The 27,529-nt window shown below is 44.3% G+C and overlaps 1 long non-coding RNA gene and 1 other non-coding gene across 2 annotated transcripts; one reads left to right on the forward strand and one right to left on the reverse strand.

Moving 5' to 3' along the window:
• Positions 1 to 5,437: 5,437 nt before the first annotated feature.
• Positions 5,438 to 5,948, reverse strand: LOC136354030 (uncharacterized). Its single transcript, XR_010737714.1, has 2 exons — positions 5,799 to 5,948; positions 5,438 to 5,710 (listed from the first exon to the last, which is right to left on the reverse strand). It is a non-coding gene; the product is annotated as an uncharacterized lncRNA (long non-coding RNA).
• A 10,843-nt stretch (positions 5,949 to 16,791) lies between these two features.
• Positions 16,792 to 16,898, forward strand: LOC112937220 (small nucleolar RNA R71). The gene has a single exon (XR_003239735.1). It is a non-coding gene; the product is annotated as a small nucleolar RNA R71 (small nucleolar RNA).
• The last annotated feature ends 10,631 nt before the right edge of the window (positions 16,899 to 27,529 follow it).

Consider the following 27,529-nt stretch of genomic DNA (forward strand, 5'->3'; position numbering starts at 1 on the left):
TTTTCCTCTTTTCGCCGCGCTCTCCCGTGCCACCTACCGCCGCCGCGCCGCTCGCCACTAGCGCCGCCGCTTGCCGCCACCTCCGGTCGCGCGCCGGGCCGCTAGAGCCGCCGCCGCGCCAAGCCGCCGCCGCCATTAGCATTGCCGCCGCGTGAGCCACCTCGGCCGCCGCTCGGTTTCCGCTAAACCCCACCGGAGCCCGGTTCTCCTCGCACACCGGTGAGCTATCCATTCTCCTTCGTCTCCCGGCCAACAATGGTGGCCGCCGTGGTCACTCTCTCTACTCCTAATCCTTCTCAACTCCCTCCGTAGGTGCCGCCGCCGCCCGTCCGCCCCTCCTCATCGCCAGGTCGTCGCCGCCACCTTCATCCTCCGCTCCGGCCGCCATACTCGCCGGTGAGGATCCCCCCTTCTCCCTCTTCCCCTCTCTCTCGTTTGCGCCGCCTCTCTCCACGCGCTCGCCGTTGCCTTTGGTCGACGCCGCCGTCCTGTACCCCGTCCGCCGTCGTTTCCCGCGCCGCCGATTGCCGTCGCCGGCGACCGTGCGCGTCACCGCCGGTTGCCATGGCCGGTCGGCCGGTTTTGAAGCCAAGCCGAGCCGTGCCTAGCCGCCGCCGTGCCGTCCGATCGGCCTCCCAGCCGATCCGGACCGTCGGTCCTGTGGACCGGCGGTGGACCACCCGCGTGGTCCCGGTCCACGGTAGACCGGCCACCTTGAGCCACTGCCCGTGGGGCCCACATGCCGGCGCCCCCTTCCTCTCCCCTTTGAGCCGCTGACCCATGGGCCCCGCCTGTCGGCGCCGCCCCTCCCCCCTTGGATGACGTCAGCCCTGGGTATTATTGCGCAATAATTTATTAAGGACTTTTTCTTTATTAGTAAAAACACAGTTTATCTTCTAAAATTCATAAGTAATTCATCCGAGGTCCGTTTAAGTCCATTCAAGTCTCAGTAAATCAATAAAAATGCAAAGAATCCATTAAAAATGGTTTTGTTTCCTGTTTCAGTAGTCTTATAGCATGTTTTGCCTGTGTGCTTTGTTTGTCGCGTAGGTTTCGGCCGTTTCGTCGATCCGCGGTTTCTCGAAGACGTTACTGAGGTCTCATCAGTTCGAGAGCAAGGCAGGTCATGCAATACGTTTGATCATATTGTACCCAATTTACCAATGTCCCGCATTTCTATTAAATGTTGCATTCTTTTACAATGTAATGTGGGATGGGTCCTGTTCCTTAGCCACATATTGGTTACCTTATGCCATTGATAACTTGGGTATCAAAATGACTAGATGTTGGCTTAGGAAATGCTTAGCCATGCTTAGTTCAACTAGTACACAAATGGGGGTCACATTATTTCATAGACTCTGACTATTGGCATAGCTTTAGATTGGTGCCACCGCAAGGGTGTCAGTTAATTAAAATATTCTGAATGGCAAGCTGTGAGTGCATGGTTTTGCTGGTCGCACCCATGGCAGTTAAGGACCGGTTCACGGGAAACCCTGGGAGACTTACTGTGCTTACCACAAGCGGGAGTGGGTAACTGCTTGATCTAAAGTATAGCTCGACCCTTTCCTAGGCACCGGTGGCGAGGGTGGGCGTGATGGAGTTGGGTCGGCCGAGGTGTTCGGTTGTCCAGCTGCCGGATTCACCGCGGCGCAAGAGGGGACCGCCCACTGCATTTTGAGGGGTGGGGGTGAAACCTTAGCGTGGTGTGGATGGTTAGGGGAGTGTTATGTGGAGGGTCTTGTCACGATTTCCCCCTTTGCAGTATCATGGTGATACTTCGGGGCATGGCGACATGTGTGGAATCGTGTCTTGTGGGTACAGTTGTACACCTCTGGCCAGAGTAAAACTATTCGAATAGCCGTGCCCGCGGTTATGGGCGATCAACCAGATTCACCGTGATTAGTCTCACCCCTAGTTTAGCTTAATGAACTGGTGTAGTTCAGGTGGTTGGTTGGGCCTGTTGCAACTTGGTGTAACGTTGGACAGTGATTGGTTAATATTGATTAATTACTACAGCTGTTTTACTGCTTTCAACTACTGCTTTGAAATGCCTGCTTTATACAAAAGAACCCCTAGCTTCCTTTGGTTATATCTTGCATCATACTTCCTCTTCCGGTATGACTTGCTGAGTACAGTGGGTAGTACTCAGTCTTGCTCTCTTTTCCCCCACACCAGAGTTGAAGTTCTTCTCAGTGGAGCCGTCTCAGAGAGATTGGTTTCGTTGCTGCCGTCAAGGTTTGCCTGTGGAGTGGACTCGCCCGCTGCTGAAGTCAAGCTTCCCGGTTTAGCTCGCTTTAATCTTTCCTGCTGCATTTGTAATCTTTTATATTTTTGTAAGACGTGGGTCTGTATGTCAACAATTGTCATTTGTCTACCCTGGCTGGTTCTGGACAGGGATTTAATGCACATTCAGCTTAGAAATTCTGGTTCGAGAATTTTCTGAGTGTGACATTTCCCAAGTAATGCCAAAATCAAAGTTTCTTCAGAATGTTGACCTTGAGTCAACCGCACCAAAGAGAAGCGGCAAAGGTGTTGTCGTTGCACGGGTTCAAGAGCTTGAAGCTGAACTTGAGGTAGAGATGTAAGACGCATCAAATCTTAGAGGTACGCTTGATGGTCAGCAGGAGGAGTTGGATTCCTTAAAGAAAAAGGTAGCTGATTCAGAAGAAGCAAGGGAGCTGAAGTTGCAAGAGATTGAAAGTTTGAAGAAGTCATCAGAGGAGACCGATTCCCTTCTCCGTTGTTTGATTGGTCTGAATACCCCATCTTTTGGCCCTCTCCCCTCCCACCCCCCTAGTAAGGTTTGCCTATTTCTTCATGTTGCCTTACCAATTCATAATGTGAGATGGCTGCTGCCAAAAGTGTCACTTGGAGATGTAACTTTGATATGGTCAGCGAATGTGAACTTTTGGACATCTGAGTTTGTTTTGGTCAGTTACTTGTGGCTCGACTTTGTAGATATGGTCAGTGATGTCTTTAGTTTGCTATCTAGGATATGGTGGTGCTGTTGTGGTTGTTTGCTCATTGACTAAACCTATCTTTTCAAATAGACTTGTGGTTGTTTGCTCTTCGATTTGTGGCTGAATTTGGTCAAGATGTACTACACTTGTTTGTTTAACTGATGTAAGTAAGCCTGTTGTGGTTACTAAGGTCTAGACTATGAATTTGTGCGTATATCATTGAGCTTGAGTTATATGGGATGTTGGGCTTGTGCCATATTGTATATTGGATTTATGCTATTGGATGTTATCTGGGCTTGTATAAGCTTGGGCCTATATGGGCTTTTGAAATGGGGTTCAACCATTTGTTATTTCACACAAAAAAAATTGGATAAAATATAATTGGGATGAAAATAGTGAATAAAATACTTCTTTTTATATAGGTTAGGCCCAAAATCTAATTGGGCTTGCAATTGGGCTGAGGCCCATAAACATGTTGCATACTACATGGACCTTGGTAGGCACAAGAGATTTTGTGTTTTTTTTGCAAGATAATGCAGAGTTAATGACGAGAGAAGAATCATCACTAGATTAATGACAAAAAAGTATGTTTCGTCGTAGAGCCTGATTCGAGACGCATGATCTGTGACGAACGGATTTTCATCACATGAGAGTCACAGGTTTCAAAACATGACATAACTCTTTGTTATTATGACATAAATAAAATGTCACCTATCATAAGATCTCTTGTAGTGCCTGACGACTATCCCCACTGTTCAACATGCCATGTGGACAGTCATAGTGCTGGAATATGTTGGTGGCACACATTGATACCAGCAAAATCTTTCGTGGTAAAATGTGATTTGCAGTATATGTATTGCAAGATTCCTATTTGGCACAGCTGCACCACAGGTGCATGTTTAGAGCCCATCTAGCCCATCGGGGTGGGGGGCAGAGGAGTATGATCCCTCTTCTTATTCCTTCGTTCGCTGCTTTCCTTCTCTCTTCAATGTTTCCAATCGACAGCATCAGTAGAGCTGCTCGTCGTTGCCCTTCAATCTGCGCTTGTGTCAGGCCATGATCCTTGTCCACGTTCCCAGCCGCGCTTCATCCCTGGGTCAACTCCTTTGGCCATATCGTACCCCCATTGATGAGGGACATTAGACGACCAATTCAAAAAGTATAAGTGTTACGAGCAAAATATGATTTTTGACTAAGAACAAGAAGGCAATTTGAGTTTTGCATCTATAGTACATGCTTCATGAAGGCTTAACAATAATTACGATGTCATTGCATATGTCCTTATACTGCTAGAACTAGAAGATATATGTCCTTTGAGTTGTGTTCTTGGTGTCATTGAGTAATAGATGGATTGTTTTGAGTAACATCCTACTTATCAAATAGGTTGTCATCTAGTTATCATATAGTTGTTTATGAGTTGTACATGGGGTTTTGAAGCCTATAAATTGAGGCGATGCCCTCAAGTTTGTAGCTTACTTCCGTTTACCAACTTACCAATACAACTGGATGTTCCTATTTCACAACTTGGATTAAATCTTCTTGGAGCTTTGGACTAAGCTCTTGCTGTCTGTGGATTCGAGATCTTTCACAATTGCCCTTACGGCATTATCTACTAGCATGTTGAAGTTGTTCCTTCAACATTTTGTGCCATATCTACATATCAACAGATTGGAGAAGTTCGCCTAATATATTGTGCTGCACCACCCATGCCATAGCTCCTCAACTCTAGCCACCAGGGGCAGCATTGTAGTTGCTAGCCGCCACATGGAGACACCACCCTCGCCACTGCTGCCACACACCGTGCAGGAGCGGCAATAGCAGGAATGAACAACTTGGTCATAATTGCGGTCGTTATTACAAGGATGACGATCGTTGAGGAGGAAGAGGGATTTTGAGTACAGCATGAAAATTTTTGGATTTTTCAATTGAAAATTTTATGAAGTTTGCCTAGAAGTTTTTAATTTGAATCATTAGTTTGTGCAATTTCGAGATGACAGTTTTATAGTTGAATTGAAAGTTGTTATGATTTGTTAGATAAAAGTTTTAGATACGGTTGGAAAGTAATGTGATTTTCAGATGAATGTTTTCATATGTTTGAAGAGAAAGTTTTGTGATTTTGGAGATGGAAGTTTCAGGAAAACTGAAAGTTCTGATATGTAGAGATCTTTGAACGGGAGGCTAAAGATGCCACGTGAAGCAAAACCAAAACCTGCATGGGAAGCGCAACCATGCACGTCTAGTGTCGCTATAGCAACTACGCCCACTAGCATGCTCAACTCTTTTTCATAGACTCAATTTATTGGGTCCTTATGTGCGATAACGAAATTTATGAAATGAGATTCTTGGTTTTCTTTTGGCCCAATATTTATTCTAGCATTGAAAATATGGAATTATATTTTGTTGATTATGAAAACAACTCCTAAACATAAGCACCACGCATCTCATATGCTTCAATATGGATTTAGAAAATGCATATCTGTTGGAACATATACATATGTTATTCCCAAATATACCGGATATATGATTATTAGTAAATATTGTGTCCAATTCAATCACACATCGGAGCACTTAGCCTCTGAGTCGGCTGCGTGCCTATTCATCGTACTTGCACTTTTCCAGGCATGCCTCAAGTGATGGATAGCACAGGTTGTCCTTTGAACAGCAAGACCACGATGGAGGGGCCGAAAAGCAAACACTAAGTTTAAGTTCTCCAATGCTAACTCCCACCGGGGCCCTGCTTGTGCTTTGACCTAGAGACATAAGGAGTCATATGTTTATTATCTTGCCAGTGCAAAGAAAATGATGAAAAAACATACAAATTCAAAAAAAAATAATTGCCTCGTATTTGTGCAGGGATAGCAAAGAAAACTAGAAGAACCAAGCAGAACAACATGAGTCCAAGGTGGGCGTGCTTCATATTGTGAAGAGTGAGCTACTATGTTTTGTTTTGTGTCTTATTGTGACTATTGAGTTGAATGTTGATGAGTGTGAACTTCAGGATCCATGGTTCATATATATAGACCAAAGATAGGTGTTATATATGGAAGAAATTAATGTTGACTTAATTACTTTTGTAAGCTGAGGATTTTCTGGTATGTTTTATCCTTATCCTTAAGTTATCTTATATTAAAGCCACTTCTAAACATAGGTTTTCCAAATTGTTATGATTAATTGTTTGTTTTATGATAGTGAATTACTGCTTCAATATTTTTGTTGTCATATCATAATGTGTACAATTGATTAATATCACTTCTATCCATCGGTTTTGAAAATTTTCATCCTGATTGTTCTATTCTCGAATAATAAATTACATTTTATTTGGTATCAAATATGCTAAATCAATCCGTCCATAAATCCATAAATCAATCAATCTATCTATCTATCTATCTATCTATCTACTCCCTCCATTCCAAAATATAACAATTTTTAGCCTTAAGGATTTGTCCTAAAATATAACAACTTCTCTACCAACATTCTCTTCCCAACCAATCACAGCCCTCCACCATTCACTTTTCCCACCTACTTCCACTACTCATCCAATCACAACCCTCCATCACCCACTTCTACCTACTTTCTTAATAACTGTGTCCAACCCTAAAACTTGTTATATTCTGGAACAGAGGGAGTATCTATCTATCTATCTATCTATCTTTCTTTCTTTCTTTCTTTCTTTCTTTCTTTCTTTCTATTAAATTACATTTTATTTGGTTTCAAAAATGCTAAATCAATCCATCCATCAATCAATGTATCTATCTATCTATCTATCTTACACCTTTCTATCTATCTATCTATCTTACATCTTTCTATCTATCTGTCTGTCTGTCTATCTAGACCTATACTACTTGGATACATTCTACGAGCTCAAATGTTAACAAAAAAAAATCTGGCCATTGAATAGATGCATTACAATATCGTGACCGTAGATTAATATCATAACCATACATAGACGCACAACCAATGTTGCTCTTTGGCCATAAAAATTGTGCACGTACAGGTGTTGGTCAAGGGCTCAAGGCTTTGATCCATGAATCCACAAATTCGTTTGCACCCAGAAATATCCACTCTCGGCCACCATATCTGTAATTAAATCATGAAGGTATTTTCATAAATTTCTGACTAATCTGCATGTACGTGCGGTTTAATTTTGTTGCTCTACCTTTTGGCACCTTTGAACTAATCCATCCATAATAGATGATGTGCACTTAATATTGATCCTTCGTTATGTTCTTTGATATTTTTTTGATTACAAGGAATACACAGTCAGAGATACCACATGTACACATGATAGATTTTTAATTGCATGGAAAACATGTCACGCCTCAATTTTCTTTCAGGACTAAAAATCATTAAATAATAAATTTCTACAATTTATATTAAAAGTTAAAGCTAATTAAAAGTGAAAATAATGTGGAAAATAAAATTTTCATTCAAAATTTTAGCTAGAAATATTTTTTTTAATATTCTGCATGCCCTAAAGTACTATTTGAAATTTCCTGTGAATTTTCAGAGCTCAAGAAATAATTTTAATATCACAATGTTCATTTAAGAAATTAATTAAATTTAAATTGAACGACAAATTAAACTCTCCATCGCTTCCTTGGGCTATTTCCGGCCCGTCTTTTTCTCCTACTTCCAGCCCATCTCCACTCCTCCATCCCTTCTCCTCCTCTGCCAGCCAACTTGCTCCCGCCCAGCACAGCTTGCCTTCTCTCCCTACCACAAAGTCTGCTTCACGTCCCTCCTCTCTCCTATGCTGCCGACGGGTATGCCCACTTGTCAGGGCATTCTTCCTCCCCTGGCTAGACACTGCCATAGCCGCCGCGGCACCCACATCCAGCAAAATCCTGCGTGCCCGTCCCCTTTCTCACGCTAAAACTTCATGGGCGCGGTCCCCTTCACGTCCTCCACCTTCTCCTCCACTTTCCCCCGAAATCCGGAGACGAACCGTGCCTATATTCTTTGCCCACGTCGCCTCTCTCCGTGGCCAGCCATTCCTGCACAGCTCGATCTTGATCTCATCTTCCAATCACTATGAAAATCTCCCTCGGGCTCTATTGACGGTCGTTAGCGATCGATTTCGATCATCAATGCTACCAAAATAAAGGAGAACTAGTTATACTTGCAATACATATTTGTGTTAGAATAATAATATTCCACTAGTATTAGGTTTACTAACCTCTTGCAGAAAATAAACATAAAATGGAGAAGAATGAACATCAAATCAGACGATCAATCAATCGGATGATGTCGAGAATCATACTTATGCATGAATGAGCCAAGAACTCAGAAATGACACAACGAATTGGGCCAAAATTCATAAGTCTACAACAGGGATCAAGAGTGGAGGCCACCAGCCAAACCATGGGCTAGTTGGGCCGGCCCCTGGCTCGGGTTCGGCCGAACCTTTCTCACGGCCATTTGATTCGAGGCTTGGATGGACGGCTGAGATGGCTCCCCAGTGATGGTTGGAGGGCATTACCAATCTTTCCAACCTTCATACCTGTCATTCTCAAGCTATATAAAGCCCTCTCATCCTCCATTTCAACACACACCTCAAGCAAAACTCTCTCATATTCTCTCAAGCTTAGTTTAGTATTCTCAAGCTAGTGGAGTAGGAATATAATAGAAATCGGAGTCCGAAAGTCTTCGGAAGAGTTCGGGTAGGGCTCTAGCAGCTCTCCTATCTTCTTTTGTAAGACTTGTACTTTATTTAGAATATTCTTCTTTATACAATTCTGGTGTTGTAATTCTTTCCAATTTTATTTAGAATACCAACTTTACTTTATATCCAAGTTATATTGATTAAACTGCTAGCTTATCTGGGAGATGGATAGGTACGGGTATAATGTTTGCTTATGCATTTACTCTATGTCATGACGATGATATTAGAGTAGTATATAGTAGTTTTGGCGTGGTGTCTAGATTACTGGGTATCATTATTTAGGGATATATGCTGCGGAAGAGAGGTGGGCCGCTGATGGTGACAGCTCAGTATGGGTATTCCTTCGCTCGTGTATATATTCCTAAGTTAATTTCCTGGGGACGGTACTCCTCCGTATTTAGCCCCGGTTGTATGGTCATGATGGGCTGTCGTATGGAACTCGACAGTCAGGGGTGGCTTCTCGAAGTACCAGGAGGACATCGAAAAGAGGATATTAGCTAGTTAATATTATAACTAGGATGTACGTATAATACGTATACTAGAAGAAGTATAGGAATAGATTCTTTTCTATTTACTTTCCACTTAGCTTAGAATAATATGAGAATGAGTAGTTTTATGCTTGTGTGTCTTCCTACCCTATGAATTACATTAACACATGCTTAGATTATAATTATTACAAGTAATATATAAATTATTAGTACGGTTCTCTCTACTATAATTTTTCCATGGGATTAAACAAATATGATAACCTTGGAATACTCTCGGATGAAATGCTACAATGGAATATCCGTGCCCTTGCGGATGAACTCTGTAGCCATAATATACCCAGAGTATTTATGCACCATTGCTGGGAATTATATTTCTAGTAATGTCGTTAAGAAATACCAACCGGCTCCCTTCTCTCATTTTACCCCTCATTGAAGGTTGCAACGATGTTATGCTATGAAATTTGGCCAATTTCTAGACTATTTTGTGTATAAATCCCTGTCCATAATTAAGCCAAGGTACACAAAATGACAAATTAATATATAGATCCAAACGTAAATAACCTGTAAATGCTTACAAAGGACGCATTTAGTCCTCAAACCGAAAAGAAAGCAATAACAACAAAAATTCGGGCGATCCTAGCGGGACTTCAGCTCCACCCCACAGGCAAAAACACAACTGAGGTATAAGCCTTCGTCCTCTACATTCATCTTCAACACATAAGCACTACACTTCTGAAAATGGGGAATATAGCAAGACTGAGTACAACCACCATACTCAGCAAGCCACACCAACGATGCATACATGCAAGGGGAGACAAGGCGGTTGCATAAAGGCGGTTGTAAACATTTATAGTTGAAAACAATAAAACTACTAATTAATTAAGGCAAGATTAAATATCCTCTAAACAATGCTATACCATGTTGAATAGGCCCAACCATACCACCTGAACTACACAAGTTCACTATGTCAAGTTAAGCAATAGAGTAGGACTAATCGTGGTGAAGCTGGTCGATTACCCATAGCTGCGTGCATGACTATTTGAATAGTTTTACTCTGGTCAAGGTATACAATTGTACCCACAAAAGAAAATCCATCATCAGGGCTGGCCCTGGGCCTAGGCTGGTTGTGCGACCGCCTAGGACCTAGGCCGGCAAGGGGCATATCACCACCCCCTTAGCAGCCCAACACAGCGGGCAAGTGTTACTATTTCTTAACGACATTACTAGAAATATAATTCCTAGCAATGGCGCAGAAATACTTCTGGCATATTATGGTTATTCACCAACAAGCGCACAGATATACCATTGTAGCATTTCAACTGAGAGTATTCCAAGGGTATCATATTTGTTTAATCTCGTGGGAAGATTATAATAGAGAAAACCATACTAATAATTTAATATTACTTGTAATAACCAAAGTCTAGGAAGGGGTTAATATATTTCAAAGGGTAGAGTGACACTAAGCAGAAGCATTTATACTCTCATTCATAATTATCTAAGCAAAGTGGAAAGGAAAATAGAAAAATCCTATTAATATACTTTTAGATATAGAGTCATGATATAGAGTCATCGTAAATACGATCATTATACCCACATCATTGCATCTCCTAGATAAGCTAGCATCATAATGAATATAACTTGGATATATAATAAAGTTGGTACTCATATACTCGGAAAGTAGTACAATACCAAAGTAGTATAAAGAAGAATATTCTAAATAAAGTACAATTCTTACAAAAGAAGGAAAAGCTACTAGAGCCATACCTGAATTCTTCCGAAGACTCCAAGGACTAAAGATTCTATTCTATTTCTATTCCACTATACTCTAGAGACTATACTAAGCTTGAGAGATGTATGAAGCTTCTTGCTTGAGGTGTGTGGAAGAAGTGATGAGAGGAGCTCCTTAAAAAGGCTGCCAATGATGGTTGTGAAGTTGGAATGGTCGGAATTGCCCTCCAACCGTCATTGGGTAGTGATCCACGCCGTCCAAAAACAAAACCTGCATCCAATGGTACCAGCGAGGGTTTGGTCGAACCATGGGCTGGCCCAATCCAGCCCACCTTCGGCTAGCGGCCTTGTCTCTTGATATATTTTGCAGACTTGTGAATTTTGGCCCAATTGGTCCTGTCATTTCTGAGTTCTTGGCCCATTCATTGATAAGTCTAATTCTTGACATTGTCCTGATTGATCGATCGCCTGTTTTGTTGTCGATTCTCCTCCATTTTGTGCTCATTCTCTGCAAGGGGTTAATAATCCTAGTACTAGTTGAATATTTATTATTTAAACACAAATATGCATTGCAAGCATAACTAGTTCTCTTTTATTTAAAGGTAATATTGACGGGCGAAACTGATCGCTAACAACCGTCAACAAAACCCCCTAAGCTTGAACCTTTGCTCGTCCCGAGTGAAGGACTCACAAAAAAAAACTTGATTGTTGATCAGGAGTTGCTACCATGCTGTATATCTCAAATGTACAGGTGCAAGGTATGTGTACTCTCTCTCTCAAATTAATAAATTTGGCACGGTGGCTTATCCTTACCCCTGATTCCCACAAGACACTGCCTTTCTTTGTAAAGAGCGGTTGAGAAACAGAACATCAATTAGAGCACTAATTACCCAATCTACATTCAACAATTATTCCGAAAGTTTTTCAAATGATTTTGCAAAAGAAATCCAAGTTCCTCAAATGATTCACTCGATCTCTCCAAGTATATGAATATAAATTCCTCAGCAATTTGCCTTTTTTATTCCTATTCTACGGTTGATATATGGAGCTTGGTAGCAATCAAACATGGCATACTTGCATTCACATTTATTACTAAGTCAAAAACTTAGACTAAAATAGATAACTAAACATACTTCCTTATAACCATGACTTTGTGCTTCTCCTTTGTGCTTACTTCCTTCTCCAAAATCCTTCCTTTATAAATAAGGAGAGGGTTTGGCTACACATTATTTTCTTTTTTTTTCAACATCATGTTCAAAATTGATAGAGCATAACTTTATTATTTTTATAACCATGACTTTCCCTCCTTTTCTCTCTTTTTTTTCATAAATGATTTTCTTTTCTAGGAGAAGAAAGCACATATAAGCATGGAGAATTTATTTTGATGGTGGTATGGAGATGGAATGGACATCTGCTAGGTTCCAGTGCAGAAGTTTAGCATGTGCATATATGTGGATGTTTGATCTTGATTATAGAGCATGGAAAGTATCAACACAAGTCACAAGGACTTGACAAAGTTCAATGAAATTGCAAATAACCAAAATGTATATGGCATAATCAATATGAATATTTTTGGCTTTGGTAGGAATTTATATCAAGTGAGGAACTTCCAAAGTTTATCATTTTTGAAAATAAAACATCCGTAAGTCAAGTCAAACTCAGACTAGGATTATAGCAACTTATTACTATCTCATATCTCACAGCAACTTAAACTCAGATTAGCAAGTGCAGCTCACTTCCCTCAGGTTCCCGGATAATTGTTGGCTACTCTTATTCAATTTTTGAGAGAGTACTTAACCATGAACCCATATATGAGAGATAAAAAACAGAGCAACTATTCGTTATTTCAACAAAGAGAACTAAGTTGTCTTACCTAGGATAATAAAATCTAACTTATCATTTCGGTATTTTTCTATTTTCAAAATTTTATGATGTTTTTAGTTTATAGGATGCAATTGGAAAAATAAACATGCATATGGAAAGGGAAATATGTAATGATACAAGTTACCTCAGTGGGGCGAGAGACGTCTCCCCCAAGCTTGGCTTTCACTCAGAGTCCTTGATAAGGATTGAATCCGTGAAAGCGGAAGTAAGCTTGAAGATCATCGTGCTGTTGCTGCATCAGGTTGTTGATGTTGGTGAACTGAGCATTAGTATTTTGCTGCTATTCTTGCGTCTGTGCTATGTGTTCCTCGAGGTTGTATTTGATCTCTCCCATTTGCATATCAAGGGTATCCATTCTCCTGGTGATTCACCCAAGTTCCAACGAGAGGAACTTGAGCGCCATTCAGCGGGAGATGGAGGCATACTGCTTGATCCGGGGGATTGAGTGTTCAACCCACCCCATTGTATGTCATGATACGCCCGCCGTCGGCTCTCACTGGCACTTTCCCAGCCCGAGCCTCCAATGCAATGGCCTGGAGCTTGGGTCCATCTGGGCGCATCCCCAGATGGCTCCCAACCGGCCACATACATCTGCACGGGTGTTGAGGATGTTGAACCTTCGCGTTCCATTCTTGCCATGTTGCATGTCTCCCTGTATGGTCCACCTACACGAGATTCTTCTATGGTTTATAGGGGAATGGTTAGCTCATGACAGTTGTACAAATGATATCCCGCATTAGGTAACAGGATTTCATTCATACAACTGAGGAAAAAGAATATGAAAGATCCATCTACTATATGCTTAAGAATATGACCTTACACTAGATAATTCTCATCAACATAGGAACGAGGGGTTAAAATATAAGCAATTTGATCATTAACAATAACCCTAAGTCCTCTTGCTATGTGAGTAACCAGAGAAGTGCACTCAACAGGAGCAGTAAATCTTATACTCTCTAACCATTGACTTATCATATATTTTACAAGAGCAACTTTAATCTTCCTAACCATGGCAAACATGATAATCAATTCATCCTCTCTTATAGGTCTAAGATCACCTCTAGGAAACAAAGTCATAGCAATCCATTTGTGCATAAGCCTAAGTGTAGGATTATGGATGTCATTCGTCCTAGGTTTCTTGCAAATTGGAGCACCAGAAATGTCTTCCCAAAATCTGTTTTTCTCGAACCCAGAAATTCCATTCTTAAGATTGATTTTACAGGAATCGTGAAAACAAAGAAGTGTACTTAATCCTTTCCATGTAAGTGTGTATTCTTTATGGAAAAAAGCAAAAGAAAATTCCATCTTCTATTTCTTTCAAGGTGCACAGGAATTGCAAAGTAAGCAAACGAGAACCAGGCTCATCTACTACAGCAAATCTCTGCCATCCAACAGCTTTTCAAATAGCACGAAAATCAGTATCCATACCTATTTTTTTTCAGCAGCTCCGGATCATATGCCCGCGTGTGAGCAAACACCCGGTCTTTCAGCATGGAGTAGGCTTGCCTTTCCCAGTCACCGACAAGGTCGAGGTCGGCGTCGTTCAAGAGATGTGGAATGTCGGCATCCTCCATTGAGGCATCGGTGGATGAGCGAGTGCTAGACTCGTCATGATGACTTGATCGAGAGCCGGCTCCCATATTGAACTAGCGGGACAATCGTCTCTTCATTCTGCACAAATGAATAAGAATGGACTAACTCGGGCGGGGGTTAGAATAGCGAGATATTTACCCACCGGTTAGCTTCACTAAGGAAACTTGTGAATGCAACTAATGGCTTAAATTTGAGGTAAACTTGCAAAGCGTGAATGAATTTTGAGAGCAAAGTTCGGAGAGGAGATGAAAATGAGTTGAAATGGGATGGATTTTCCTCAACTGGCCAGTTGGCTTAAATAGGCTGCCCACAACGGTCATAACCGACCGTTGGGACCCACTAGTTGTTGCCTCAAAGAAAGAGGCACCCGACCGTTGCCCTGGCCGGTTCAACCGAACCCCTGGTGGGCCCAACTGGCCCCACTTTCGACCGTTGGAACCCAATGGCCAGTATGGTCGTGGCATAGCAAATTTTTGTTGAAAATTTTATTTTGTTTTGCTCTGAAAAAATCATTTGAAGTAATTTCCTCAAAACTCAAATCTAAATGTAGTTTTTTGGAAACTCAAACATGCATTGATAAAGAATCCAAATTGATAGAAATAAATATGTAGGTACATACCAATTTACCTGCTGGTGAGGGCCGCGTCATTTTGGATCTGACGAGCAAGACCGTTTCTCCTTTCGTTTAGATTGCTAATTTTCCAACCGTCTACGGATGTCATGGAGCGAGCATCTTTTGCTACACTTGCCACACCTTCTTTGGTTTTGGTGTGGACGGCGGCTTCTCTGGAGCCGTCTCCTCTGGTTTCTTGGCTGGTGTTTTAGACTGTGCCGGCGTCTTCCAATAACGGATCCTAGGAACGGGTGCTCCCTCTCCCAGGAAGTTCCGCATGAACTTCCCCAGGCTATCCATTTTGGGTGGCTCCACTTCGGCCACTTGAATATTTTGCGTGTTTGGTCCATATTTGATCCTCACCATGGAGCATTGTTCCATCCTTGGCTGAAACTCGAACTTTTATCCGTCCCCACATCAATGTTGGCGTCCCTGGTGCTAAGGAATGGTCGCCCCAAAATGAGTGACGTTTTCTTCTCCGAATCCATATCCAACACCACGAAGTCGACCGAGATGAAGAAATCCCGTATCTTATCCGGTACGCCTTCCGCTATCCTAGCTAGGTAACAGACCGAAGAATTAGCCAGTTGCATGCGCATCGGTGTTGGTGTCAACACCGTGATGTTGAGTTTATCGAAGACGTCCTTGGGCATGACGCTCACACTTGCACCAAGGTCGGAGAGTGCTTGGTTGAATTTTTGTGTCCCGATTGAGCAGGTGATCGTGGGACACCCCGGATCCTTCTTCTTTTCTAGGAGTTTGTGGAGTATAACATTGCTGCATTCCTCTGTCAGTTTGACCAACTTGGTTGTCGGTAGTGGCCTCTTGTTGCAAGGATGTCCTTTAGATAACGTGCGTAGGTGGGCACTTGCATTGCGTCCAATAATGGCACGTTGATGTGGATCTTCTGGATTACCTCAACAAACCGAGCAAATTGTTCATCCACCGATGGCTTCTTATACCTTTGGGGGAATGGCAGCAGCCTCATGTCACAACATTCCTGCGGCCCGGTCCTTTCTGGCCAAACTTCTTCGACAGCCGTGTTGCTAGATGGTGCTTCCAGAGCGTTGCCTGTTCCTACAACGTTAGGATACGGTGGATCGCAAGTGGACTTACCACCCCTCGTCGTGATCGCCTTAACATTCTCAACAGAGGGTTCGGGTTGCCCCAGAATCCTCCCAGATTCATTAGCAGGTACTAGAACAACTAATTGTGCCAGCTGGGTTTCAATCATTTTATTAAAACTAAGCTGGTTTCGGAAAACGGAAGCAAAGCCATCTAATTTGAAATTTATGTTTTCCAAAGTCTTGTCATTAGTAGCCAGCTTTTAGCTAAGAGCATCTGTGGTTTTGGCTTGGCAAAAACAAGATCCTTCAAGGAAGGTTGGTTAAAATAGTTACCATTATTTTGCCTCCTTGGAAATATAGGCGTGGCTGGTTCCACCCCTGACCTCCTTGTGGACGGAACCCATTGTTGTTGTTGTTGCCCATGTACATCGCCTCTTCACGGGTTTCTGGGCAGTCATTCCCAGAATGACCCATTTTGCCGCAGATTTCACACATAAAGTGTGAGTCCATGGCCTTGACGATGCCTTGAGGCCTCTTCTCGTGGTCGTCCAATCGCTTCATGAGGAGGTCCAGCTTCGCAACGAGCATTTCCGTTTCCTTTACGGTGTGCATGCCACGCTGACGGGTCTGGACTCCTTCCTCGCTCCAGCTCATGTTGGAGACTATCTTTTCTATGAGATTGATTGCTCCTCTGACCGTCTTGGAAAAGAAGGCTCCTCCACTTGCCGTGTCCAGATGATCACGGGACATGGGAGTGAGTCCATTGTAGAAGTTCTGCAGGATCAGCCAGTCGTCCATCCCATGATGAGGACAGGCAGCCATGTACTCCTGTAGTCGTTCCCATGCCTCAGAAATAGACTGATCTCTCGTCTGCTGGAAACTTGAAATTCTTCCGCGAAGGGCGTTGGTTTCGCCCATCGGGAAAAACTTCGATAAGAATGCCGTTGAACATTTATCCCAATTGTTGATCATAGCGCGGTTGGCATAAAACCACTGTTTCGCTTTTCCAAGGCCAAGAGGGAAAATGGGAACTGTCGGAGCCTTTCGGCATCAGAACTGATGCCCTTCATCGTGTACATGTTGCAGATCTCGAGGAACTATTGCAGGTGTGCATTGGCATCCTCGTTTGGCTTGCCGCATAACGGGCTAGCCTGCACCATCGTGATGAGGCTGGACTTCAGATCGAAATCCACGTCTCCCATATTGATTTGTGGCCTAGTGGCCACGTTGTCAGCAGAGGGAGCAGTGAATTCGCGGAGGGTCTTGTCAGCCATAGTCTTGAAGGTTGGTGGCGTGGGAATGGCTGGTTTCTCTATCGGAAGAGTTTTCTGCGGAGCAACGACTCGCGGCTTGAAGCTCTGAAAGAAAACTTCTGGATTTTCCTTGAAATTTTCCGGCAAGTTAAAACCAGTCATGCACTACCCTATTTCCACAATAGAAGTGAAAACAACCAAGGTTAGCCTACAAAGGACAGTGATTATACAGAGGTAAATATAAAGTATTAGTTATAGTAATCTTTTTTATGAATCTTCCACGGCAACGGCGCCAGAAATGCTTCTGGTATATTACTCGAAATATAATTCCTAGCAATGGTTGAGAAATACTTCTGGTATATTATGGTTACAGAGTTCATCCGCAAGTGCATGGAAATACCATTGTAGCTTTTCACCCAAGAGTATTCCAAGGGAATCATATTTGAGTAATCCCGTGGGAAGATTATAATAGAGAGAACCACACTAATAATTATATATTACTTGTAATAACCAAAGTCTAGGCAGGGGTTAATATCATTCAAAGGGTAGAGTGACACTAAGAAAAAGTATTTATACTCTTATTCATAACTATCTAAGCTAAGTGGAAAGGAAAATAGAAAGATCCTATTCCTATACTTCTAGTATACATACATCCTACTTATATGATTACTTAGTGTCATGCCCGGAAATTCACTAGTAATTTCCGAACTAATTTGTGCATAAAATCCTCGTCCAGGAATCAGCCGAGGTACACAAACTGACAATTTAATATACAAATCCATCTTAATAATAACGTTACATACTTACAAAGAAAAGAAAAACAGCAGAGGAATTAACGGTCTAGCGATGGCTTCAGCTCCACTCCCACAGGCAGCTCAACTGGGGTATAAGCCAAACGTCTTTTCCTTCTGGATCCTTTATCTTCAACTGAGGTTTGATGATTATTGCAAGAATGAGCATATGACATACTCAACAAGCCACACAGCAAATATGCAAGTGCACAAGGATTCCAAAGGATGGCATAATATAGGCTCATTTGCAAAAGCAGCATTTAGCAAAGATTTAAGAGTAGTAAAACAATAGAGTAATTAATCATCAATTTTAATCAACACTGAACAGCACACCCATGCTGCTCAGGCCCAACCAAACCTGAACAACCAACCCCGGTCGTACAGATCAAACCTCCAAACTAGGAATTATCCATTCCAAACCAGGAGTCAAATTAATTCTCACATTATTAACATTGATGAGTAGTGTGAAACTAATCACGAAAAACATTGCTCAACTCGCCCATAACCGCGGGCACGGCTATTCGAATAGTTTTACTCTGGCCAGAGGTGTACCACTGTACCCACAAGACACGATTCCACACATGTTGCCATGCCCGGAAATACCACCACGGCATTGCAAAGGGGGAAATCGTGACAATACCCTTTGCACAACACAACTCAAAACAGTGCACCGTTCCTGGATCATAATCTCCCCCTCAAAACCAGAGGCAATGGACTCCCCAGCGACCCCCACGGACTTCTCGCCACTTCACAGTCTGGCACACTATAATGAACCATGCTATACAAAAGGTAAAGCCGTTGCCCATGCTGCCTTGTGGTTGGCACGGTAAATGTTTCACAACAGTAGCTCGCGAACCGGTCCTTAATTGTCATGAGCACAACCATCAAAACCATATGCTCACAACCCACCTTAGCCAGGTTATAATTATCAATTAATTAACATCACACGATTAACCATCGTGAGCGACCATTAAATATAACCATAATAATAATATAATATAATATAGTTTATAATTAACCCCTTTAGTTAGCTAATGTTTCTAAGCATAGCTAAGCAAACTTACATATAGCATTTAGCTGAACCAATCCAATATATAAGGTTCATGCTAATCAAATTATAACCCATTGGAAAATAAGATCATCTTCGGCCATTAATTAACGGGGAAAGGTTCACCACCCGATGACATTCAAAAATAATGCATAGTTGAAATAAAATAATAGCTTTAAACGGGTTCAACATGCTCAAAGGGTTATTTGGGATCTGTGTGACTTGCCTTGGGCTTCCGCAAACACTTCCGAACCTTCCTCAACGAAAACGCTCTCCTCCGGAACGTCGGAAAATAAAGCGAAAGAACAAAAATTAACAAAACAGTACAAAAACAAGCATAAACAGTACACGTCAATATTTTTAACATGAAGATCTTGATTTTAGAAAAATTTAGCAACTTGAACCACCTGAAACGGATCTACGGTTATTTAGATATGTTTTTCTGAAGATCTAATCTATTTCATCTATAAAAAAAACTAAAAAGGAAAGGTTATGACGTCATGCTGACGTCATCCATGGTGGCCTTGGCTCGGGCGGCACGACCACCGGCGCTACGGACCTTGGCCGGGCGAAAAGAGGGCACCAACGCGTAGAGGGCAACAAGACGAACGCAACGGTACTCACCAATGCGCCCAACGACGACCGATGGTGGCCGGCGACGAGAGGATGCGGCGCGGTGGTTCAGTCGACGGTGGCGGCGGCTTCACGGCGACCGACGACAGCGGAGAGGGGGCGGACGAGCTAGCTCTCCCTCACGCGCACCTAACGGCGGTGAGAAAAGGCGGCGGCGACGACGCAAGCGGCGGCGCGGCACGGCTGAGCGGCGACCGGCGACGACGGCGACTAGGGCGGCGCGGCGGTGACTCCACGGGGCACTAGAGAGCTCGGGAAAGGGGGCAAACAAAAGAGGAGGACTAGGGGGTCCTATTTATAGCCTTGGATTGAAGAGATCGGACTCCTCCCGCAAGAAATCGATCGGGAAATCAAAAACTCGGTTTTGGAGATAAACTCAAAAACGAGTTCGATTCGGATAAAATACTCAACGATTAGCTCCGATTTTTGGGGGTAAAGATAGAGGAGGACGAGGGGATCAAAATCCCTCAAACACTCGGACTCAAATGCGAGCGAGGGCGGCGGAATCGGAGACGGGAGGTGGCGCGGCGCGGCCGGCTTGGGCTCGGCCTGAGTCGGCCGGAGGTAGGGGATGACCCCGACATGTGGGCCCCACATGTCGGTGGCTAGAGGAGGAGGGGGCGGCTGGCGGCTTGGCTGGGCCGGCTGAGTCGGCTGGGCCGGCTCGGCCGCGGGCGGGAGAGAGAGAGAGAGAGAGTTGGGCCAAAAACGGCCCAACAACTTAAAAGGAGGGGTTTTGGAACTTTTTAATTAAAATAAATGGTGAAATGTTGTTTCAATTATTAAAAAAATACTTCCCTTGCTCAAACAATTCAGAAAATTCTAGAAAATAGAGGAACAAGCAAAATATTTAATAAAATTTTATCTAGCCCAATTTTATATTGAGATTTAGCAAATTAAAATTAGATCTTCTCTTTTAAGCTTTTAAAATCATTTCTGCTAATTTCTTTTAAACAACAATTTATAATTTAAGGATTTTAAACAAGAAAAGCACTTAACAATTATAATTAGATCATTATTGATCAAATAATTACTGAATTGTTCTTTGTATCATTTAGGAATTGAGCTCCGAAAAATCCGAGAAAATTCCAGAGAGTATAATTAATCATGGAGAATTTAATAAAAATTAAATCCATCCATGCTTTATATTAAGAAAATTTTATTTCCCACATTTAACTTCACTTGTAAATTAATGAACATTTAATATAAATTCTAATAATAATTTATTAAATAATTTATAAATCCTGAAACAAAAATCAGGATGTGACACTTAGCTAATACCCTCCTTCCGATGCCCTCCTGGTGCTTCGAGAAGCCACCCCTGATTGCCGAGTGTCACGCCCAGAAATTCCCGAATAGGATTCCAAGCAGAATGTGCATTAAAACCCCCGTCCAGGACCGGCCGGGTACACAAACGACAAAGTTGACAAACAGATCCACGTCTTACAAACATCATAAAATCTTACATAAATGCAGCGGAAAATTAAAAGATAACTGGAGCTAAGCCTTGACTTGGACTGCAGCGGGAACACCACTCCACAGGCATCCTCGACGGCACGGACGAAACCTACTCCTCGGAGAAGCCACCATCTGATGCATACTCAAACTCTGAGGTTTGGGGAAAATAGAGCAAGACTGAGTACTACCCACTGTACTCAGCAAGTCATACCGGAATAGAGGTATGATGCACGGAATTAACTACGGATAGCTATAGAGGTTCGTTTGCATAGAGCGAGCATTTATAAACAGTAGTTGAAAGCAGTAAAACAGTTGTAATAATAAATCAATATTAACCACCCACTGTCCAACGCTACCCCACGTTGCAACAGGCCCAACCATCCACCTAGGCTATTCAATTCCATTAGACTAGACTTGGCTGAGAATAATCACGGTGAATCTGGTTGACCGCCCATAACCGCGGGCACGGCTATTCGAATAGTTTTACTCTGATCAGAGGTGTACAACTGTACCCACAAGACACAGCCCCACGATACGTTTCCGTGCGCCGACATGCCACCACGACATACCGGATAGAGACCGTGACAGGACCCTTCGCATAACCCCCTCTAACCAAGCACACCACACCTCAGGTTTCACCCCCACTCCTCGCAAGGCAGCGGGCAGTCCCCTCTCGTGCCTAGATGAATCCGGAAGCCGCATAGGCCGTCGCAGGGCCCATCCAAACTCCATCACGCTCACCCTTGCCTGATGCGTCAACTAGAGGAAAGGTACACTACAAGCCCAGCCGTTGCCCACGCTGGCTTGTGGTAAGTATGATAAGTTCTTCCAGGGCATCCCGCGAACCGGTCCTTAAATGCCATGGGCGCGACCATCAAAACCATGCACCCACAGCGCACAATTTAGTTAATTTTAATTCACCAACACCGGAGCGGTGGTATTAACCATCATTACTAGAATCTGATATCTATGTATTAATGTATTTCCCCCATTGTGTGCTAGTTGAACTAAGCATGGCTAAGCAATCCCTAGTCCAATCTCTAGTCATGTTATACCCCAAGCTAACAAAGGAGCATGGTACAAAAATTAGCGTGGCTGTAACAGTAGGTAAACATCCCATAGTAACATTATAAAACGATGCAGTATTTAAAGGAAAACGATAGAGCATTTGCAATATAGGATCAACATGTTCAAGTGACAAGCATGACTTACCTTGCTCTGCTGCTGGAGGAACCTCGGCGATTATTTCAAAGTACACCGGAGCGGTGGGAGAGCCGGAATCTAAGCGACATACAAAGAAAACAATACAAACAGGCCATAAGACTACTGAAACAGAGAACAAAACCATTTTTAATGGATTCTATACATTTTTCTTGATTTACTGAGACTTGAATGGGCTTAAACGGAAACATCCTTAATTGATTTATTGCGTAATAAATAAATACCGGGAGAGGGAGGGGCGGCGCCGACATGCGGGCCCCACAAGGCAGTGACTCGGGGAGGGCGGTCCATGGTGGACCGGGTCCACGGACCGGGGAGGAGCGGCGCACCACGTTGTGCACACGTGGCGCTGACGCGGCGCACACGTGGCGGCCACGTGGCAGCCACGCGGGCGGCGGGGTTGGACGGCCCCGATATACCGCCCGGTAGATCGGACGGCGGAGGCGGCTCGTGGCCGGGCGCGCACGGGCACGGCTCAAGCTGACCCAGCGGCCGTGGCGCGCTGCGGCGCAGCGCGCCGCGACGGCGATGCAAGGCGGCGACCGGCCGGCGGCGGAGGGCGGCGGCGTCGCGGCGACGCGGACGGCGACAGTGGCGGCTAGGCGGCTAGGCGGCGGCGCGGCGGCTAAGCGGCGCGGGAGAGAGGGAGGAAGGGGAGGAGGGGTCTCACCGACGTTGACTGACGACGGCGAGCGACGGAGGGCGATGGCGACGGCGAGACGGGCTCCGGAACCACCTAGGGGATCAAAAGGGATGAGTTAGAGAGGGAGGGGAAACAATGGATGGCTAGGGCAGCGACCGAAGGCGCCTGCCATGGCGAAGCTCATCGGCGCGCGGCGCGGATGGGACTCCGGCGGCGGATTGCTACGGAGGAGGGGTGGACGGGACGACCCGCACGACGGTGAACGCGACGACGTCGACGGCGCGGCTCGGCACGGCGGCTAGCGGCGACCGGAGCGGCGGCGGCGGCGGCGGAGAGAAGGACGACGGCGCTAGGGCGGTGGAGTGCACGGGAGCGGGCGATTGCAAAATGAAAAAGAGAGAGAGGAGGGAACGGGGGTGCTTTATTTAGACCCACGAGGGTCGATCGTGGTCGTGGAGACCGCGATTTCGCCGGTGGAGTGTGGAGAGGTGGGGAGGAGAGAGAGGCGGGATTCAAAAATTGAATCCCGGCCGTCTCGAGCGCGGGCGTGGGCGGGAGAGAGGGGGAAGTGGGCACGGGGACGCGGGTGCGAGGGCGACGTGGGCGACGTGGCCCGGGAGACGCGGGAGAGGGGCGCGGCGACGGTTGCGGGGCGCGGTGGCACCGGCTGGAGGAGGGAGACGGGCCCGACAGGTGGGCCCCACCTGTCGGCGACCCGGGGAGAGAGGAGGGGCTCGGGCGGCTGGCTGGGCCGTGGCCTGCGGCCGGCCCAGCAAGGAGGGGGAGGGGGAGAGTATGGGCTGGCAGCCCATTCGAAAAGAAAAAGGAGGGATGTCACACCCTAAAAATCCTAAATATATAAATTGTTGTTTAATTGGAATTATTAGAATTTATTTTAAAAAGTCTAGAAGAGAAGATCTAATTTTAATTAATAAATTCCAATATAAAATAGGGCCAGATAAAATTTCATTAAATACTTTGCTTAATTCTATAATTCCTAGATTTTTCTGGGATTTATTTGAGCTAAGGAAGTATTTTTAATAAATGGAATTGCATTTCACGAATAATTTAAATTGAAAAAGGATTTTAAAAGTCTCTTTTGGCTTTGGGCCGAAAGTCGGCCGAAAACCTTCTCTCTCTCTCTCCTTCGGCCCAGTCGGCCCAGTCCAGCTGCAGCCGCCGCTCGCGCGCGCGTCCGCCCGCTGACAGGTGGGGCCCACCTGTCAGTCTTCGTCTACCTCTGGCCGCCGCCGCCCGAAACCCTAGCGCCGCCGTCTCCTTCCAAATTCGGCCGCGTCTTTCCCGATCCGGTGAAATCATTTGAGGGGAAACAATCTTCGGGATCTCCTCTACCTTTTCTCTTTTGGAATCATCGTCTAACTCGCTTTGGAAGTTCGTGGATTTGAGGTCGAATCGGATTCCTCTTTCTCTCCCGAACCCGAAGTTTCCTTCGCGTCGCCGGCCGCCGTGGGCCTTCGCCGCCGCCCTCCAACCCCTATATAAGGACCCCCGGTGTCTCCTCTACCCGCCGCCACCCTCGCCTTCGTCTCTCGCCGTCGGAAGAGCTCTAGCGCCGTGTGACCTAGCGCCGCCGTCGTCGCCGTCGCTCCAGCCGTGCTTCGCCGTCGCTTCAGCCGTCGCCGTCGCTCGGGGAGATCGCCATCGTGGTCGCCGTCGTGTCGCCGTCCTCGTCCGCCACTTCGCCGTCGCTGAAGACCGCCGGAGCACCGCCGTCGTCGTCAAGCCGAAGACCGTCGCCGCTTCTTCCTCGTCGCCGCCGCCGTCCGTTGTTTCTCCGCCGCTTCTTTGGTCACCGGTGAGTTCGCCGCGTCGCGCTCTACGTCCTGGTGCCTTCCGTTCATGCCGAAGCGCCGTCGTTCGCCGGTGAGTGTGCGCCGTCCGAGCTGCCGAGCCGCCGCCGGTGGTGACGTCATCGCCGACGTCATCGGGGCCGTCTGCCGTGAGCCGCCGTAGACCCGATCGATCTCGGCCGTCCGTTTTGGATGGATTGATCTCGGCCGTTCGTTCCCGTGAACCGTTGCCATGCACCTGGTCCACCGCAAACCCTAGCCGCTAACGCAATAATTCCCTTTTCCTTTTCAAAAATAATTCATTATTGCGTCATAATTCAATTAAAATCCATATAAGTGTTTTAATCCGGTTAATCTTTAAAAATTCATACCTAATTCATCTTAGCTCGGATTTAGTTGGTTCAAGTTTCTAATTTTTTCTAAAATTGAGATCTACATGTTAAAAATATCCACATGTACTGTTCATGCTTGTTTTTGTGCTGTTTTGGTGTTTTTGCTCTTTTCTGTTTAGATTCCGACGTTTCCGGAGAGTCCGTTTTCGCAGGAGAAGAATTTGAAGAGTTCCAAGGCCAGCAAGGCAAGTCACACAGATCCCAAACAACCCTTTGAGCATGTTGATCCTGTTTAAAGCTACTGTTTCTATTCAACTATTGCATTTATTTTCGAATGTCATTGGGTGGAATTAACCTATTGTTTGTTATAGCCCTTTTGTTCTTGATTACTTTATTCCTTGATACCTTGGGTTATTATAACTTGACTAGTTGGGCTTTATATATTGGTTCAACTAGATGTATTAGATATAATTGCTTAGCCATGCTTAGAAACATTAGCACACTTTTGGGATAACTTATGATTCACTATTAATTAATTAATGATGGCTTAACAATAGTTCACGATGGTCAATCGTGATTGGTTAATTAATTACTTGCCAACTAAAACTTGATAATGGTGGGTTGTGAGCACATGGTTTTGAGAGTCGTGCTCATGACAATTAAGGACCGGTTCACGAGTTTCGGTTGTGAAACATTAACCGTGCCAACCACAAGCCAGCGTGGGCAACGGCTTTACCTTTTGTATAGCATGGTTAATTGCGGGGGCACCAGACTGAGAAATGGCGGAGATAAGCCCACAGGGGTCGCTGGGGAGTCCATGCCTTGTTTATAAGGGGGTGATTATGATCCAGGAATGGTGCGCTGCGGTGGATTGTGTTATGCAAGGGGTATTGTCACAGCTCCTTTCCGAGGTACCGTGGTGGTATTGAGGCACATGGTGACATGATGTGGGGCTGTGTCTTGTGGGTACAGTGGTACACCTCTGATCAGAGTAAAACTATTCGAATAGCCGTGCCCGCGGTTATGGGCGGGTCTAACAATGTCTTTCGTGATTAGTCTCACACCTCTCATCACAATAAAAGATGCTATAACTGGTAATAATTTGATTAGCTCCTGGTTTGGAATGGTATATTCCTGGTTTGGAGATAGATCTGTACAGCCGGGTGTGGTTGTTCAGAATGGTTGGGCCTATACAACAGGGTATGTTGTATAGCGTTGGATTAATATTGTTTAATTATTACTTAACTGTTTTATTAAATTCTCAAATGTTTATTAAATGCTGTTTATGCAAATGAAACCCTACTATGCCATCCTTTGTTATCCTGTGCACTTGCATATTTGCTGCGTGACTTGCTGAGTATGTCATATACTCACCTTGCAATCGTTCATCAGAGGAAGAGTTCTACAGTCAAGCTGCCTGTAGAGTGGAGTCGTCTGCGCCGTTTATCTTATTTTTCCGCTGCATAGATCTTTATTGATTGAGAGGAACTATCTACCTCTGTAATGACATTTTATTCGCTTATTATTTAGAGTAATAATTGAACTCTATTATCAATTTGTTATTGTGTGCCTCGGCTGATTCCTGGACGAGGGTTCACACAGATGTAAGCGTTTGGAATTTTGGATAGAAATTCCGGGCGTGACAAGTTGGTATCAGAGCCAGGTTGACCCTAGGTTATGCCAAATGGTTACCCATAGAAGCCCTCTAAAAATATTGGAAAAGTAGAACTGTTCTCCTCCCCTTCTCTTTTAATTAAACCAAACTAATAGCACATGCACTTCATAATCTCTTTTAGTGGTTTTCATTCGAAAGTTATTCCAGTGTTATTAGTACTGTACATCTATTACTGTACTAATGACTCATTTACCAGCAAAAGTTTTACAATATTATTTTATTTAACCTTGCTGCAATGAAATAAATTTAGCATGTTGATTTTATAACTTTCTTTTATTTCTTTTGAAACTTGTTGTTCAAAAGTACAAAATTTGTGACCTTGTTTCCAACTGTTTCAACTTATCTTGCAAGTTTGGTTTACTTTATTTACTTACCTTTTACTTTGATTTTCTAACTTTATTCAAATTAATCCAAAAACTTGTGCTATTAATTTGATAAATGTCTTAACTCCCTCCTTTCACTTGTCTTTAGATGCCGCGCTACAAGCCTGAGTACCTCTTTGGTGTTGAGGGATTTGTCCAGGAGTTGCGTACGATGTCCTTTGCCATAGGATTTGGGACAGCCCCTTTTTATGCCCAGATTCCTCATGATCGTCATGAAGAGAAGTGCCGAGTCAAAGTCACCTTGAACAGTAATAGTGAAGATATCCCCTCAGTGATGTTTGAAGCT

The sequence above is a fragment of the Oryza sativa genome, chromosome 11, assembly GCF_034140825.1.
Source record: "Oryza sativa Japonica Group chromosome 11, ASM3414082v1".
NCBI lineage: Eukaryota > Viridiplantae > Streptophyta > Magnoliopsida > Poales > Poaceae > Oryza > Oryza sativa.